The following is a 19,976-nucleotide window of genomic DNA, read 5'->3' as shown; positions in this document are numbered from 1 at the left end:
TTTTAAGACAGAGAGAATCCCAGACATTGAGACTTTTTTTTTTTTTTTAACAGAATGATAGTTTTTATTTGCTAGTATTCATTGCTAGGTTAATTTATTACAAAGACAAGGATATTCTGTTGAACTTGGTTATAATTAAACACACTATGTCAATTCCAGATCATTATACTTATTTTGTAGGTAGGGGTGGAAACAGGAACTTTGCACCAAGCCCCACAACCAGCTGTGCTTCAAGTGAGTTTTAAAATTCATTGGTCCCTTCCTTGAGGAGCATCTGGCTCAAGAGAATCAGGAACTGGTACAGCTTCCATGGTGATCCCCACTAAAAACAGTATCTAGAGGACCATAAACTTCTGAATGCTCATTCATTAAGGTTCCATTGTAAAACTGAACATCCTTTGTGGTCCTCATCTGCTAGTCTTTTTATTGCATGTCTGGAAAAAATGATCAAAACTAGACCTGCAGTTTTGCTAGTGCTCAGGCCTTAAAGCAGGGCTCCTCACTTGAGTGCACAAATTAATGCTATTAAGTCCAACTGTTAGACAAGCTTGATTATAAATACACAATTTTCAGAGTGACAGGCACTTAAAGTTCATTAAGTAAAATACAAAAATAGGTTATATTAATAGGAAATATTTAGTGTTTATCAAATTATAAATTTAGGCTTTTACCATTTTTAAAAAAGGGAAACTGGTACTGGAAACTGAAGAGATGACAATTGAATAAAGTGAACAATGCATTTTTTCATTAACTTTATACTGGGAATAATTTTAAAAGAAAGTTTGGAAGTAAAACTAGTTACCTACCTTTTAATTTTGCTCGGTCAAGGAATTCAACACCACCACCATCATTATACTTTAAAAAAAAAAAAAACTGGCATTTAAAACATCAAAGGGAAGAAAGGCTATAACCTCACAGTAAAGAAAAAATTATCAGTTAAAAACCATACATAATATTTTATGGAATATGGAATCACGAAAATGTCATCAGATTGCCATTCAGGCACCAGCATTTTGAGAGTAATGGTCAATGCACCCAGATGTTTGTAAATTTATCTGTAAAGTACAAGCCAGGGGCTTGTGTGTTGTCTTGTGTTCGACTTATCATGTGGTCTTTATAGTTAGTAAGTGTAGCTGCTTTCATAAGCCAGGTTCATGAAAGCATTGAGCTTTGAAAACAAAATGGAAATAACTGTCATGATGTATAATTTAGATTTTAAAAATTATATAAAACTATTGGTGGGAATGTGAATTGGTGCAGCCACCATGGAAAACAGTATGGAGTTTCTCAAGAAATTAAAAATAGAAATACCATATGATCCAGTAATTCTACTTCTGGATATTTACCCAAAGAAAATGAAAAAAAAAAAAAAACTAATTTGAAAAGATTATATACTCCTATGGTTATTCCAACAATATTTATAACAGTCAAGATATGGACACAATCTAAGTAAGTATACATCAGTAGAACAATGGATTAAGAACAAATGGTATATATACACGATGGAATACTACTGAGCCATAAAAAGAATGAAATCTTGCCATTCACTATAACATGAATAAACCTAGAGGGTATTATGCTAAGTAAAATAAGTTAGACCAAGAAAGACAAATACCATATGATTTCACTTATATGTGGAAACTAAAAAACAAAACAAACAACAAAAGAGAAACAGACTCACAAACAACTAGTGGTTGCCAGAGGGAAGAGAATGAGGGGATAGGCAAAATAGCTGAAAGGAATTAAAAGATACAAACATTCAGTTATAAAATAAATAAATCATGTGGGTGAAAAATATAGCATAGGGAATATAGTCAATAATACTGCAAAAATTTTGCATAGTAACTACACTTCTCATAAGTATTTTATAATGGGCATAATTGTCAGATCACTATGTTGTATAACTAAAACTAATATATCAACTATACTTCAATGAAAAATAAAATTTACAGGGGTACCTGGCTGACTCAGCTAGTAGGGCACACAACTCTTGATCTTGGGGTCATGATTTGGAGCCCCCACTTGGGCATAGAGATTACTTTTAAAATTTACAAAAATTTAACTTGCCCAAGACATACAACTAATATGAAATGGAGCTAAGATTTGAACCCAGGTCAGTCAGACTCAAAGAACTTTAAACATTAGAGCTTTAAAATTGGACAATATATTGGGACATTGTATGATCTAGGCCTCCATCTTCAAGAAGGTATTACATACTTTAAATGGTACTATAGCAAAGTATTATCACTCTCATTTTATAGATGGAACAACAGAATTATAGAGATATTGTTTCCCAATGAGTTTGGAAAGCAATACAACAAATAACAATTTACTTATCCTGACTCATAGAGAATATTCATTTTAATATAATAACGAAGGTGTCAACAGGATTCCAGGACATTTCAATAGGGAAAGAATAATCTTTTCAATTAATGATGCTGGGACAATTGAATATTCACATGCAAAAGAATAAAATTGGATCCTTACTTCATCCTGTATACACAAATTTACTCAAAATGAGTCAGAGATATAAATTTAGGAGTTAAAACTACTAAACCTTTTTTTAAAGATTTATTTATTTATTTGAGAGAGTGAAGGGAGGAGCAGAGGGAGAGAAACATCAAGCAGCCTCCCTACTAAACATGGAGCCTGATGCAGGGCTTGATCTCACGACCCTGAGATCGTGACCTGATCCAAAACCAAGAGTTGGATGCTTAACCAACTGTACCATCCCAGGTGCCCCAAAACTATTAAACTCTTAAAGAAAAACATAAGTATGGTTTTTTATGACCTTGGATTAGGCAATGGCTTCTTAGAAATTATATCTAGGGGATCCCTGGGTGGCTCAGCGGTTTGGCGTCTGCCTTTGGCCCAGGGCGCAATCCTGGAGTCCCGGGATCGAGTCCTGCATTGGGCTCCCGGCATGGAGCCTGCTTCTCCCTCTGCCTGTGTCTCTGCCTCTCTCTCTCTCTCTCTCTGTGTGTCTATCATAAATAAATAAATAAATCTTAAAAAAAAAGAAATTATATCTAAAGCAACATATAATCAAAGGAAAGAACACACTGGACTTCATTAAAAATAAAAACCTGTGCTTTAAAGAATACAAGAAAGTAAAAAGATAATCCAGAGAATGGGAGAAAATATTTGCAAATTATATATCTGACAAGAATCTAGTATCCAGAAATATAAAGAAATCTTACAACAAAACGATAAAAAGATAAGTCAATGTAATAATGAGCAGAAGATTTGAAAATATATTCATCCAAAGACTATATACAAATGCACATGAAAAAATTCTCATATCATTACTCATTTGGGATATGTAAACCAAAATCATAAGACACCATTTCATATCCTACAGGATGAGTATAATAAAAAAGTTGGACAATAAAAAGTGTTGACTAGGATGTAGAGAAATTTGAATCCAGAAGGGAAAATGTGTAGTCATTTTGGAAAACAGTTGGACAGTTCCTCAAAAAGTAACACACAAGAGTTACCACATCACCTAGCAATTCCACCCATAGATATATATTCCAAGAAAGTTGAAAATATACTTTCACACAAAAACATGTACATGAATGCTCATAAAAACAGTATTCCTAATAGCTGAAAAGTGGAGACAACCCAAATATCCATCAACAGATGAGCAGATAAACAAAATGTGGTATATAAGTACCAGGGAATATTATTCAGTCATAAAAAGGAATGACATACTAATGCATGCTACAACACAGATAAACCTTGAAAACACTGTGTTAAGTGAAAGAAGCCAGACACAAAGGCATCAATCATATGATTCTGTTTACATGAAATGTCCATAACAAATTCATAGAGACAGAAAGTAGCTTAGTGTTGTCAAGGGCTGGGAGGAGAAACAGAGTGCGACATCTAATAAGCATTTTGAGGTGACAGAAATGTCCTAGAATTAGATAGCAGTGTTGGTTGTACAACTTTAGGAAAATACTAGAAGCTACTGAAATATACACCTTATATTTTAAACATTCTTTTAATTTTTATTTATTTATGATAGGCACAGAGAGAGAGAGAGAGAGAGAGAGAGAGAGGCAGAGACACAGGCAGAGGAAGAAGCAGGCTCCATGCACCGGGAGCCCGACGTGGGATTCGAGCCCGTGCCTCCAGGATCGCGCCCTGGGCCAAAGGCAGGCGTCAAACTGCTGCGCCACCCAGGGATCCCGGATCCCGAAATATACACCTTATATAAGTGAATTTTATGTGACTTCTATCTCAAAAAAATTTTTTTTAAAAGAATGTGATTTTCACAATAATTAAATTATCTTCTGAGAAGCTGGAATGCACACAATGAATGGAAAGTGTATTGCACCAAGAGGCCTGGATACCTGCCACATTCCTGCTACCAGGATCACTGTCATTCACCTTCTCTGGTCTTTGGTGAGGACTTACAAACTAAGGAGTTGGACTCACGGATGATTTTTAGAATCGCCTTCAGTTCCACAGCTCAAAGTTTGTGAATCTGTACAAAAACTTAATATTTGTACAAAACCACAACAAGGAGAAGATATATACTTATATGCTCCTTACCATACTTCCCCTAAAGATGAGACTCTGTTGTCTGATGGGTGAGAGCACACCTTGGAGGGACCTGACTGCCCAAGCCAAAAGCCCTGCTCAGCCACCTGCTAAATGCTTGACTTTAGACAAGTTAGGCCACCCCATTCTGCCTCAGTTTACTCCTCTGTAACACTGAATACTAGATGATTTTGTACTTAGTAAGCAGTAATCATGGAGCATACTAATAGGTGTTTAAAACAAAATCCGGTGATTACAGCCTTTGGCTACCTCTAGAATTAAAGAGCAATTGTTGAATACCCCGACTGTAGAAAGGGGTGTATTTAGTGATTTTTTTCCCAAATGTTACTTCTTTCAGTGCTTACAAAAAAGTAAAGATACTCACTTTACATGAGAAAACAGCTCTGAGTGACTTGGGCCAGGAGCTCTTGTTCTGGGGCTCTCCACCCCCACCCCTTCTCCCAACCCCTCCCGCTATAGAGGCCATACACCAGGATTTCATGGTCCTGAGTGTGCTGGGATCAGGGCACTGCAGGGTCTCTTAGAGTAGTGCATGTAAGGATTAGCTAACCAATGTGAGAAAATGACATCCCTCTGAATATTACCCTAAGTTTTACGTCCTTCTCCTAGGTCAACTTATATAATTTTTTCAGAACCTGGAAATTCCCAAAGTACACTATACTAAATACTCTATATATGTTTCTCAAAGTCACTTTTCTACTCATAGATACTTTTTTAGATGATAAAAAGATCAACTTTTTATGTGTACTAATCTAGATGGAAAGCTGGACTCACAAATTTTCAGTAAAAGCTGTGACACCCTCCATTGTTCATGTGAGTGCACACACACTCATTCTTCCATTATAAACCTACTGCTAAAGGTTAGTCATGAACTAGTCATGTTTCTAATTCCGAATGTATGGGAAGTAGAAGTAGCCAAAGGCTGTAATAATTTCAAGATTTTTAAGGACATTTAAAAGCCACACAATCAACTTTAGGGAGACCATTAAATACTGTACACGTAAATAATTTTTAATCTATTTTATTTGCTAGAAGTAACATTTCTATTGTTTAAAACCAACTGACTACTAGGCAGGCTTGTTCCTTCCTCTATACTTCTGTATGTGGCATTCTCTATACCTAATAACCCTGATTTCTATTAGTTCTATTAATGAATAAAGATAATTAAAAAATAAAAACTGCCATTGTAAGTACTTTGTTGCCATCACCATTCTCTTACATATTTTATTCAAACATACATGATTATTAGTCCTATTTTACAGATGAGAAAACTGAGTTCAAGTGGTGAAGTATCTGGCCTAAAGCCACACAGCTGGGAAACAGTAGCAGACAATACCCGAGGCTCTCCTACTATCTAGACCTCAGGATGAGTGAGCATCAGTTCTTATCACTTAACTTCCTCTCCAGCCAACCCTCTCTTTCCAGAGGCTTTCAACAAGTGACTCTTGCTGATAGGAATTTATTTTTTTCCTCTATATTTTCAGTACTTGTATATTCAGTTTTCTAAAGCATTGTTACCTCTGTTAAATTTTTTTTAAGTATCATCAGAGACATGTATTTTGTATATCAGGCTAGACTTTTGCTTAATTATACAGAAGAGACTGTGTTCTTTCTCTCCCCCCCTCCCCGCTCTTTTTTTGATTCTGCTATGACCTGTGCATGAAAGAATGTTCTGAATAAAGTAGGTGTTCAGCTGATACTATCAACACACTGCTCATTAATCATAGCATTGAGATTAGCATGTGTGCAACTGCCTTACAAACACTATATCTCACTTCAAAATCGATTTCATTTATGATAACTTTACATTACTACTCACCATTGTATCTAATATCTTTAGTTATATGACTTTTCAAGTCTGAGGATGACAATCAGCAAGAATGGCTTATATTTACTTATAAAGTACACAACACACAAATAGCCCAAAGTCTTAGGAACACGAGTCTTCTAAACAATGCAATTGGTAAAATCTTGACCTGTAGGTGAAAGGAGCCCAGCCTCTCTTGTTTATGCTGTTTGCCACATAATTGCTCTGAGAAGTTAAACCACCAGAAGTGCATTAGAGAATGTATCTCATATTTTTTCCTCTCCTAATAAATGAAGCAGAAAATATATTTTGCAACTTGGAAAGGCATGTTTTCTTCAAATATAGCTTTGAAACTTACATCTGCACACAAAAATGTTGAACGTCTTAAAATCTGAGCAAATGCTAAAGTTATAGCAATGATCTAACAGCTGTTGCACACACAGATGTGACATAAAAGCTGCAGAAACGTTATTCAGTTATTCTGAAATAGGATCTAAAAGCCTTCTCTTTTGGTACGGAGGAGTTCATTTATTTTCCTCTTTTCTAAGTCAGGCCCTCCCGAAGTTAAAAACAAAAAACTGTCATATTTAGCTTTTAAATATGCTATGATAATTTAGGTCACATATCTACTAATTTGAACTAATATTCCATTTTTTAAAGATACACAAGGCCACTGCTGACATTACATTAGTTAAAACTGCCAATTATGAACAGAATTATGATTTTCTTAGGAAACACATACACACACAACCTCCCCCCCCCCTTTTTTTTTTTAGAAACTTAGAGATGGAGAAGATAAAAACACAGGTGGCAAGAACTAAAACATAGTGAGTAAATTTGAAGTCCCAACATTTTTTCTTCCAGCTAGAAAATGGGGTACCACCATGGTGGGTACCACACAATATAATGAGAAAAGCACCGCCTGCTCCCCCCCGCCCCCCGCCCCCCCGGAATGTGCAATGCTGTGTTAGTGGCACCCACCAGCCTGGTTCCCTCACGGACTCTCTTCACTCCAACCACACCAATACTTTCCTGATCCTGAGCCTTCACATAGGCTGTTCCCACTGGCTTACATGCCTTTTTCTAAGCTTTTCTTCTAAGTAACTTATACTAGATACTATGCTCTAGAAGTTAGCTCAAATGCTATTCTTCAATGAAGCATTCTCCAACCTTCCGAATGCTTAGTCCCCTTGCTGCACTTCTGCAGCACCCTTCCTTCTCCTACATAGCACTTTTTCACACTGTAATTAAATAATTACATTTGCAGTTTGTTGTATAAGGTCAATCCACAGCCCTGGACTGCTAGTTTTATGAGATCTACCTCCACAAACCCGTCAAAGCGCCTTGCCCAAAAGAGCATTCAATATAATGGATACATTTACACATCAAAGCAGTATCTCCAATCTCCTGCTTTCCCATTTTCCTTAAATTTGGTTGTCCAGACTTTAATTAAGTTAATGCCAGGGAAGAATGGGTTTGGCAACACATATGGCCAGAGCTATACCCCACGCTCAAGAAGAGAGCACTGGACTCCCTAAAATGACCCCTGTAAGAAATGCTCCCTTGCTTTGGGCCAGTCTGATTTTTATTCCAATGCCATTCCCTTTTAGTCTGGTTACACAGTCTCCACTGAGAGAAAAAAAAATTGCATTCCTCTTGGGAATTTCGTAAGGCTATTTCCACAGCTGACTATCCCTCTGACTTTATGGGGGAGGGAAGTTAAAAAAAAAAAAGTGCTATATTTCACAACAGCTGAAATAATTTTCTGCCAAAACCTGTTTTAAATTCAAAGTGAATTTTTTTCTGTATGTACAAGGCAGCTACAAGTCTAGAGATATAATGTGACATATGAATTTAACACTCTAATATGCACAAACAGAACAGATATTTTTATATACTACTAATGATAATAATTACTATTGACTCTAAAGTAAGCAAATCCATATTTGTTTTCAAGTTAAGTGTGTTACTTGAGAATATTTGAAAACATTTGCTAAAGGGGTGTGAACAGTGCAGACTCTCATCAAAATCCATCTGTCTGAATCTATTAACTGGCATTTCCCCAGCTGGGGCATTCCTCAAGACCTGCATAACAAAAGCTCCTTATGCCAAGGGTGAGGGCTGATACCTGACTTAGAAACCAGGTTTATTTCATCCCAGAATTTAAAATTCTACATAGATTTTGAAAATGTTCATCTTTAATGAGCCAGGTATATCAATCACAGAACCAAAGGTAGATGTTGAACAGAGAATTGAAGTGGATTTTGGAAGCTCCAAAATCCAGTCATCAAAACTGCTTTTCTCTTTTTTTTTTAAAATCCTTCACAACTTGTTCACAGAAACATCTTGAAAATACTCATGTAAATTATTCTGGGAAAGAGGTATTTGGTGTTTCATCACCTTCCTTCCTATCCCCCACTGACCTCATGGCTTGCTATTTTTTACTCAATGTTAATGAAGAGATATTACATGTGATTTGGTAATTTGTATGGCTTTGGCGGATTAACATATTTGGATTATCTAAATTTTTTTTTAAATCCTCAACTTTTAAAATCTAAAAAGGTTGTATGTGTTAGGCGCCTGGGTGGGTCAGCTGAGTGAGCATCCAACTCTTGATTTCAGCTCAGGTCATGATCTCAGTCAGGGTCATGGCATTGAGCCCAGCATTGGGCTCCATGTTTAACGGGGAGTTTGCTTGGGATTTTTTCTTTCCTTCTTCCTCTCCCTCTGCCCCTTCTCCTGCTCTCTCTCTCTTTCTCTCAAATAAATAAATCATCTAAAAAAATAAAAGGGTTTTATGTGTCTTTTGAGTACTTTGAACGTGATACTACATGCAGACTGATGATTAAATATTGATCGATATCAACGTTGAGACTATCCCTAAAGCCCTACCTTCTGAAATTGGGTGCTGCTTCTCCAATCTATGCAATAAATTTCATTCCTACTGGCACAGGGTCTGTTTTGCTAACACTAATTTTTTACTTCCTTGTAGATCTAAAGTATGTATGGTATACCATATATATTTCTTCCTCTTTTTAAAAAGTAAACTAAAAGGATTCTAAACCTACACATTAGAAAAGCTTGTCATTAGGTTGCTTGATATTATTGGCCACCTGTTATCTTCTCTGAAAACATCATGAGCACAGCTGTGTTTTTAGAGCAACCAGTACTATTTCCTATCGAGACTGAATAGTGAAGGTCCAACTTAACTTTTATCTCTAACCTTCATCCAACCCTAATTGGCTGACATGTCAGGTCTCACGAGGTCCAGAAAAAAACAAGATGAGAACCTTTCCCAGACACTCTTTTTTGCTGTCATCTACGGACAATTGATGCCCATAGCTACCTCCTGATTACTCTATAGAGAGGAAAGAAAATAAAAATTAATATAAAGTCTTGGTATATTGAGTCCTTTTTTTCACAACGCTTTTTTTTATGTGAGGCACTTAAAGGAATTTTAATTTTAATCCCTTCTCTTGCCTATGCTGTTATGGGTTGGATTAAACTATCCAAATGTTGTAGGCCCAAAGAACAGGAAAAGAGGGGGTAAAAAAAAGCCCCCCCAAAATGCATACCCCACCTCTTGAACTGTCTGACACACAATTTATAAATCTTAGAAATTCATCATCAGTCCTATAAAGCCTAACTCTGTTTTGTTCTAGACAACAGAAAAGTGAAGCTGCAAGAACATAATTCATTAACTCATGAAAAGTGCAAGGGAGATTTATCCCCATCTTCCCCTCCTTTAAAAACACAAGTGCTACATTTCAATAGAGTTAAATATAAGAACTTCCTTTCACAACTGTAAAAATCACAGGATGTATAAAATCATCTTTAATAGGTAAAACAAACAGGAAATCCCCCACATCCCCACCTGGTATTACTTTAGCTGTCCCTATGCCATGAAAATCCTGAGATTTATCAAACCAGAGCTTCAGTGAGAACTTTCTTCATTCACTCAAACACCACTTACACCAAGTCTTACAAAGAGGCCATCAAGGTGAGAGGCTGAATTTGAGATGAAATTTCATTTTGGCGTGTTCCGGTAATGTGATGTAAACCAGACACAATACCCTATGACCTGGGCTCTGGCTTTATACCAATGTCTTTGGTTTTCTTTCTGTATGTACTCAGGCATTTAGGTAAAGGAAAGGAAGCCATGTTGAGAACATCTGCTATCTGATGAAGTGGTGGTTTTTGAAGAGGGTCCCCTGGACCTATAGCCTCACAATTCTCTGGAAAACATCTTATACATGCAGGTTCCTGGGCGTTTCTCTGTTTAACTTGACTTTCTAAACTGGTGGATCCCAGATTATGTAAACTGAAAAGCCCCTCAGATGATTCTTCTGTTCTAAAAGTTGAATGAATTAAGTGACTGTCTAGATGCTTTCATACAGGTTCTCTTAGTATTTGAAGAATGTGTCTCATCTCAGTTCCAGTAGTCCATTAACTCATAAGTGGTGATGTTAATAACTTAATTTGTATGTTTAGTCTCCCTCTAGGCAGAAATAACTGTGCTTCTCTTCTGCCCTGGATGCTTCATGGGTGATCACACGAGTCTTCAAGGAAGACAGCCTTACCCATCAGACTCTGCTTAATTCACAAGCCTCCGTGAGCTTTAGTTGTACTGCATGAAAAATGACTCTAACCCTGACTTGCTAGACCTGTTATAAGTGTTAAATACAGTAACTTGTGTGCCTGGAATGTGGTTAGCACTCAGAAAGTTGTAGCTATTATAATTGTTTTTGAAAAAAAAGGTGCAGCTAAGAAATAAGTGTATATTTATCCACAAATCGTGCTTCAATCTTAGAACAGCACATTAGTTATTTGATTATAAAGCAATGTTACCATTCGAAAAACGCCTATAAGAACCACGTATCTGCTGTCTCCATTAAAAGAATTCTCTTGGGAGAGCACATTTATTTTTAAAAATGCTGGCTGGCTTGCTTGAAATATTTTCAAAATGCTCTTTTGAGTACACTTTAGAAGCATGTAGTGATTATCTTTGGGTGCTTTTTATAATCAACATGTTAGTTCTATAATCAACATGCTGTTTTTATAATTATAAATAAATAAATAAAATGTAAAAGGAGGAGAGGAACATGTTAGTGGGGCTAATTCCTTGCATTGTGGGAATGGACTTGTGCTTTAAAATAGTTAAGCCTTTCACAGACAATTCAGGTGAAAAGCAAGTGATTGGTTTTCTGTGGGGATCAAACACTGAAATCCAACTAAACAGAAATGAGACTCATTTTCTTCCTATGTGGTTCAGAAGCTAGCAATTTCCAAGAAAAGCTTGGGGCTAAGGGCGGGTGGGCCACTAGTGAGTGGCAGGATCATTTGGATACAAATCTTTCAGTACATTTTCCAAAATCTGTCTTATTTTGGTTTAACTGACCCTAAAACATCAAGTTTATTTTTCATACACTGTCTCTCCACAGACTTTCTTGAATGAATATACTTAGTCTATAGAAAATGTTTTTCCTACTATAAAGAATTCTTTCTAGATTTCGCAGTAGCCAAGTATAATGGTGACAGAGGATGTGATGGAATATACAGTTCCCTCTACCCTAATATGTACAGAGGTTTGAAGGCTCCTGAGACTGATCACCTGGTCCTAATTCTTTGCTTCAGAATACTCCTAGCCTTGTGAACCTGGGCCAAGAAACACATAAATTTTAGAGTCTAAATATCTCCATTATAAAATGAGGAATTTAACGATACTGACCCTACGTACAGGTCTTTAGGATGAAATAAAAATTATGCACGTGAAGTGCTGAGCACAGTCTCTGGCACATGATAAGACTCAATCAGTATAGCTGTTAATGTGTTTTGCCAGGATCTCCTTGGTGGAAAGCAACAGTTTCATCCAGAGTGGGAAATTCCTTAATCTTTTTGAAAGGCAGACCAAGAAAGGGTGAGAAGAGCTTTTCTATGACCATCTCAATAATCTCCCTAATTTAGCTCACAATCCCCTTGAGGCCATAAGTACAGTATTAATATTTCCCACATTCTGAAAAGGGGACTCTGGTCACAACAAGATTTCTAAGGGGGTACAATTTAAGTGATCAGTGGAGGTAATAATCAAACTGAGCATTGTTTCCAGTTGGGTTCTCCAACAGTTCACTGCCTTTCATATGCAGATGATTTGGTATGCAATAATTTAATTCAATGCTTTTCATAATGCCACAGAGGAGCTGCTTCATGTGTGTTACTTTGTCGTTGCCCTGGTGACATTTGAAGAGCCCTCAGGCAACCAAGGATATCTGAGGATTCCAGAGAGCAATTCCATGTGAACAAAAAGGGTGAGTGTCACAATGCAGCTGTTCACTGGAGATTCTCAAGTTGTGCATCATGAATTAATACTTTTCTTCTGGCTTTTTTTTCTCTCTTCCTTGCCTCTAGTCAGTGTGCTAGATAAATAAGTTCAGCTTTCCAGGAGAGGCTGAGCATATACATCATCAAAGAACTCAACTATTTTAAATGAAATTTTATAAAACCTTTTTAATCATTGACATAAAACCACTCTGTATATATATTTAAGTCAAAAAGTTTGTAATATTTCTTATAAGAATTATAAGAAGTCATTAATAGTTGCAAGTTCCTTGAAAGAAATAATTTTATCTTATTCATTTTGTGTCCCCAATACCTGGTATACAATCTTGCCTAAAGCAGGGAATCAAGAAATGCTTATAAATGAGTAAATACAGCCTTCGAGTTCCACTTCAGATCTCTTTCTCAAGAACGTCCTTTTAAAGTAACCAAGAAGCCCAAAATCCTCTGAGAAATTGATCAAGTAGTCGTATTAATTGTACTGTGAAAATTATAGACTACCAAGTCTCTGTAAGATACCACATGTATATTGGACACTTGCTTTAACTTTAAACTCGCATATCCAAGCAACTGCACCAAGATGTGGAACGAAAGAAGCCCCAAGAAACAAGACAGGAAGCTGGGAATTCACAGGAACTCCTGTCAGTTCTGCTAATCTAACTAATGGCATCATTAAAAGTCACAGGACCTTGGGTTCTGTGAAACACCTATGCAAGAAAAGAGGCTCTAATAGTTATTCTTTACAGTTGTAGAGCAAGGTAACTGTAAAAGATAAATATAAAAATAAACAGGGGCTGGTGGCGCTTACCTCAAACATTTACAGAGAAAGGAAAATAGATTTGTGTGATGATAAAGTTCTAGAGCTAGAAACGAATGTACAGACTACTTGATGCAGCATTGTAAGTCACGGATGAAATCTACAGGCTCAGCCTCTGGCTTCTGCCCACCTCTCCAGTTTTCTTCCCTTGCTCTCCTTCTTAACCCAAGGTCCCATCCGTCAACATCTAAAAAACTATTCATGCAGCTTCATGCCTCCTTGTTTCTTTGCATGTGCTTGCCTAATTCTCCCCTTAGAGTGTAATCTCTCTCCTTGAATACCCAACTCAAGGGTCATGTCCTTTGCTCTACAAAGCCAGGCCAAGTTCACACTCCATTCTCTGATTTCTCTCTACATCTCGTGTACTCTGCTGCTGCTGCATTTGTCTCTAAGTCCTTGAGGGTAAGGCTTAGTGTCTTTTTCACCTTTTTATGCTTGGGTCATAGCAGAGCAGAACATCTAGAAAATGATATTCATTAAATAAATGTTTCTGAATGAATGAGTGAATCTAATTCTTTCCATTTGGGTAAAAAAAAACATTGAGGGCCAGAGGTTATTCTCCCCTTTCTTTTAATTAAGAAATAGGTCCACATGTGACTAGCAACTAACTATTTTTTTTATAACTGAGATATTAGCTAGGTTTGGTATTTATGGGAGACCTCTAAAATGTCTTTTTGCTTCCACTCCTGGCCTCTATCATCTTTTCTTTTCAAGTTTTACATGATAAACCAGATAGCTGTACAGAGCAATACCCAAGATCATATCAGGACTCCTTCCCAGGCCAAAAGGCTGCAGAAGACCTGGCTATCTGTCAACCCCTCTTCCTGCCATTCTTCCACTCAATCACTGGACCCCAAGCCCCACCAGCATTCTTGCCTTTCCTCAAACACATCTGTGTGCTCCTGCTTCAGGACTGATTCACCTCCTATTCCTTCCACCTAGAACACTCTTTGCCCCAAATGTTTTACTGTCTCTGTTCCAATTTCCTCCTCCTCAAAGAGATCTTCTGGGACCATCTCATCCAAAATAGCACTCCTTTTGATTCTCCTTCTTATTGTTTTTCTTCATACTGTATTATTTATAATACACATTATATATTTGTTCATTATAATCTGTCTCCTCCCACTCAAATGGAAGCTCAGTGGGGGTATTGATTTTGTCTTTTGTTTACTACTGAATCCCCAGGAGCTGGGACAGTGTTCGGCATGACAGGGACCTAATGAATATTTGTTGAATAAGTTAAGTGAAGGAGAACTTGAGTCACTGTGGAAAAAGAATTGTATGATTTACGGGAATTGAAAGAAACTCATTTTTTTCTCTAGCTCTGTATTTTTTTTTTTAATGGCCAAAAGGGAACATTTCCATCTTAAATAGATTTAAAAAAATCATTATTTAAATTTCAACTATACTTTCTCCAACTTCCTCAGCCAACATGTGACAACAGTAGTGTTACTTTCCTTTAGCTATAAAATTTCCAAATGCCCCTTGGAAGGAGGCTGGAGGACAGGGAAAGGTTATCTTGCAGGATGTGAGGACACCAGAGGTGAACTTAGCATGTAGGCAGGAGCAATCAGATTCCTTAAATGATGTTCAGTCAGTCAGGCTGTAAGCCAGGCTGCTCCAACAAACACTTATAAGCATATCTCATGGGAGAAGCTTTGCTCTTGAGGGCAAAGTACCATTTTTTCCCCTCAAGAAATTTGCACTCTAGACTAATTTCAAAAATGGGCACCTTGCTTATGAATTCACTATAATCCCTAAAGTCCCTTGGTATGACCTGGAGCTGGACTCTAATCTCAAATTTATCACCAATGAGACGTGTGACCTGGAGCAAGTTAACTGAATCTGATGTTCAATCAACGCTTGTAAAATGAATGGCCTGGACAAGATAATCTACAAGGCTTCCATATGCTCTAACATTTCATGAGTTTTTGAATTAAAAGAAAGAAGAGGATAGAATGTTGGCTGGAATTTCAACATCATGTCTTGATCAATACAAGTTCAACTTTCCGAAGCTCGCTAGGAAGTGATTTCACAAAAGAAGAAAAGGCGCTCATTCTTTTATTTTTTCAACAGCTAGATTATTTTACTATGTGGATTATACAGTATGAGGTAAAAGACTTTTTTTAAAAAAAAGATTTTATTTTATTTTTTAAAAAATATTTTGTTTATTTATTCATGAGAGACACACAGAGAGAGAGAGGCAGAGACACAGGCAGAGGGAGAAGCAGGCTCCATGCAGGGAGCCTGATGTGGGACTCGATCCCGGGACCTTCAGGGTCATGCCTGGGCTGAAGGTGGCGCTAAACCACTGAGCCATCCAGGCTTCCCTTAAAAGATTTTATTATTTATTCATGAGAATACACAGAGAGGAGACAGAGAGGCAGAGGCACAGGCAGAGGGAGAAGCAGGCTCCATGCAGGGAGCTGGACATGGGACCCGATCCAGGGTCTCCAGGGTCATGCCCTGGGATGAAGGCAGGCGCTAAACCGCTGAGTCACCCGGGCTGCCCAAAAGACTTTTTATTTTATTTTATTTTTTTGACTTTTGTTTTTTGTTTTTTGACTTTTTATTTTAAATGTAAGACCAAGTTTCTCAAATAGAGTACAAAAGAAAGCTTTCTGGTTTCTGAGGACTGAAGCACTCAGCAGAGTGAACAGAAAGTCAGAACCTTGAAGCCAGACAAGACAATGCACTCTCCTAGCCGTGCTGGCCTCAGCCAAGTTTTTTCACTTACTCCCCTCTTTCAATTGGGGATGATAATCATGACCTCAGCATTTGCTGGGATGGTTCACATGATGACATGTGTGAAAAGACTGAATTAAGGGCCCGACACACAGCAGGCCCTCACGAGGCTCCCACCCTCACCCTCCTTTAGGAATACTTAGATATGGAAGGGAGGGATCATGTGGAGGTGGGAATGGGACATAGCCAGAATGGTACTGGCAAAAAAATCATGAAGGAATTGAAGCAGTCCTTGGAAATGGCTACGATCTAGGTACGCAGGAGAGAAAAGTATTAAACCAGAAGACACTGAATAGCACAAGTCAGGGAGCCTAAAATAATCGTGAGAGTTTAGAGACCTTTGCAGTCACTGTTGAGAGGACAAACTGTAAACAAACAACAATAAAAATCACCTAGGAGGCTTGTGAAAAACGAATACTACTGATCAGCTCTCTCGCCCTCACCCCCCTACCACACACATACACACCCACAAGTACTTGTTATACTGCTCCCCCAGGGATGATTTTGATTCAATGGATCTGGTGAGGAGTCCAAGAGGCTGTTTTTTAAAAGCTTTTCCAGTGGTTCTGATGCTCAGTCGGGTTTGGGAGCCATGGGTTTAGTTAACAGCAACTGACATCTTACAGAGCAGAGCTCACACGGGGCAACAAACAGGAAAGTAACCAGAAGAGTGAGCCCTAGTGTAGGATCCCTCACTGGCCATGGGACCTTGGGTAGTCACTTCGTTTTTCTTATCCTCATTCATCTTGTTTAAATAGTAGAGATCATAGCATCTACCCTGCCTTTCTCAAAGGACTTTTGGGAGAACCTAACAATTTAAGCCACTGTTGTATTATCTTAATGGAAAAGCACTTAACTGCAAAGTCTTACACAAATATTCAGGATCATTATTAATCATCACCTTTATTATCATGGGGGCCCTCGGATGCGGGATGCCATAGTCAGCTCCCATCTAATCCCATCTAATACACCACATGGTAACCTTGAGGCAATGCTGGGTAGGGCTTTGGAAATGATTCCATACTGTCACTATGACACCCCTGAAAAGTTACCCATTCCTAAGTGCCACACTGTGATTTCATGAGTCTTCAGGACCTCACAAACCTTACAAGTCATGTGAATTGTGCCAGTCTCACAAATCTACATAGCTCCAAGTAGTAGTCATAGTTTCCTCTTGCATAAGCTGGGGATAATGTTAGTACACAGGGCTGCCATGTACAATTGTGTAGGCTGTGCCTACACAGTCAAGGGGGACCACGTAGGTTGAAATTCAGCCCAGGGCTCACTCACTTAGCTGTATACCCTTAAGGCTGCATTTTCTCAGAGGAGGCACCTTTTTCTAATTCATGAGTTCAAAAAGAAGTAAGCTGCTATGTGTGCTAACAGTGACACTAGTGGTATCTACCCTGAAGCCTGGGCATCAAATGAGAAAATGCATGAGGTCTTTAGCATAAAACCTGGCATACAAAAGGGTCCAATGCAGGTTTGCTGTTAATACTTTAATTATCATTCATTCACTCAACAGACATTCACTGTGCACGTTCTATATCCCAGTTACAATGGGACTATCTACAGTGAATAAGACACTATCTTTTTCCTGGATAGAGTTGTGGCTTTGGTGTAAATACTGACACTCGAGTAAATCATTATATTCACATAATGATACAGGAGACCTTGTCCAGAGTGATATAGTTTGAATTTCTGAATTCTGAGACTGTGCTAGTGAGGTTTAATTTATTCCTATAGACATTTTTATCAGGAAAGTAAAATTTGTTTATCTGTTTGATAAAGCTGTTTATATCTCTCACACTTCTCATACATTTAGAGCTAAACATACAGAATGAACCTACCAAACTACTGTCACTCGATTCTTCTTGTGGAATAGCACCTGTGCCCACCTAAGTAGCAGGACCCGCCAGTAGGCAGGTCTACTTTCTTACAACATGGCCTTGAGTTCACTGAGGAGGGATAGAATCTGCCTACTTATTTACTACTCAGAACTACACAAATACATTCTTGCTTGAAGCAGATTAAAAGCAAATGAAAATGCACTTTTTTAGTCAACTGTCCAGAAATACTTTGCATAAATAATAAGCTTTATTTCAAACAAAGGAAAATGTTCTTTTTAAAAAACATCATTAAATGGGGAGTTCTATGTATAGCTCCCATTAGCAAAGAAGGATTTAACCTGTGCACCATTGTGAGACTAGACTTTAGTCAGCTTTAGTGTTCTTCACAGAGACAAATGGACGTAACAGCAAAACAAAATGTTAGCAGATATGGGCTGAAAATCCCTGGTGATAAATGATAGACTTTATCACTATCTCTCCTAATTTCCTTTTATGAGTAAGTAGCCCTAGATGAACCTACACAGGAAATAGCCTTAATGGTTTTAATAGCAGTGGTTTAATGAATTAATCTATTATGAGTATTGCAAATAAATTTTTAATTAAGAAAAAGCTTAATTAAGAAGTTTTCAAAACAAGTCTTGGATCTGAAAATCTAGATTACCAAGAGTTGTATAATTTGTCCCAATTTCTTATTCTACCTAAGCACTGCAATACTTTAGAAAAACTAATTGAAATATTTCCTTCAATATATGTAATAACCAAAATATAATCATTATAACTCTGTGAACACCAGGGGTAATGTTATTGCTTTATTTCATAATAATGCTGTCAGAATCAATAAAGAATAAAATAAAACAAACACACTTTCTCTTGGGAGATCATCTTCTCCAAGAGTAAGGGGCACAGAGCACCTGGATTATATATTGTAGATGCTCAAGGGAAGGCTTCCTAGTCCCTTCCAAACCTAATAGCCTATGATTTCATGCATTCTTTTTATCTTACTTAAACAACACCAAATCACCAATGAAGGTGAACTCACAAATCAAGGCATGATTCTACAAGAGACCGGCTTTCCCTGAAATGCAGGAACAGCTACCTCATTTGTTAAGCAGAGTGCAAAATGAAAATGGGGGCCCTCCATTCAGTGATTATTAATAATTTCAAAATTGCAATAGAAGAGCATTAAACCAAGGACAGAGACCTTCTGAGCTGGGGCCCTGCCTGAGCATGGCGCAGGGGCTGTCGAGATTCTACAGGTGTTTGCAGGCCCAGGACTCCCAGCTGGCCATTTTCCTTGCTCCATCTCCAGTTCTGGCAGAGGCAGCTCCAATTACAGAAAGTACCAATTATAAGTTGTTGCTGTTGATGGAGGCTCTGTAACCAAACCAACACGGAGAATGGCACTGGCAGGCATCCTGGGGTATGCTTCTGGGCTTCTGCCCTCTCATCTCTCAAAACACCCTATGAAATCTACACAGAAAGGGAACTGAAAGACTCAGGGCATCAAGTTTCCTTCAGACGCATGGTCTAGTTTTACAGACTCATTGATCTTTAAAGCTAAATGGGTCCTTAGAGATTATCTAGTCTAACTTCTCTCATTTTAATTAGGTCTCCATCAAATTCCATTTAGGCCAAGGGCACGGGAATGAATTCATGGTTGCATAGCTCTAAAGCTGACGGTGATTTTAATGAACAAACCTTAACTGATGCTCTTTCAGAAGACAAAATATTAGTATAATGAATGATTTATGCTATAACACTAATGGATTACACAAGATGCTATAGACAAAGCTAACAATATATGTAGTATTTGATTTTTTTTTTTTTTAAGTCTCAGTCAGAGCAAAGAGAGTGA

At 37.7% G+C, this 19,976-nt stretch overlaps 1 protein-coding gene across 22 annotated transcripts in view; it reads right to left on the bottom strand.

Moving 5' to 3' along the window:
- The window catches only part of STARD13 (StAR related lipid transfer domain containing 13), a 514,444-nt gene that overhangs the window by 201,462 nt on the left and 293,006 nt on the right, over positions 1-19,976 (bottom strand). For 2 of the 22 annotated variants that reach the window (XM_077868139.1, XM_077868138.1), the window contains one exon: positions 807-855. The exons of the other annotated variants lie outside the window; for them this stretch is intronic. The gene's annotated coding sequence lies outside the window, so the exon portion shown is untranslated. The remainder of the gene's footprint in view (positions 1-806; positions 856-19,976) is intronic. 22 annotated transcript variants of the gene reach the window in all.

This window comes from Canis aureus, chromosome 24, assembly GCF_053574225.1.
Source record: "Canis aureus isolate CA01 chromosome 24, VMU_Caureus_v.1.0, whole genome shotgun sequence".
In the NCBI taxonomy this organism is placed as follows: Eukaryota; Metazoa; Chordata; class Mammalia; order Carnivora; family Canidae; genus Canis; species Canis aureus.
The sequence above is the reverse complement of the archived record's forward strand: the minus strand, read 5'-3'. Positions and strand labels throughout refer to the sequence as shown.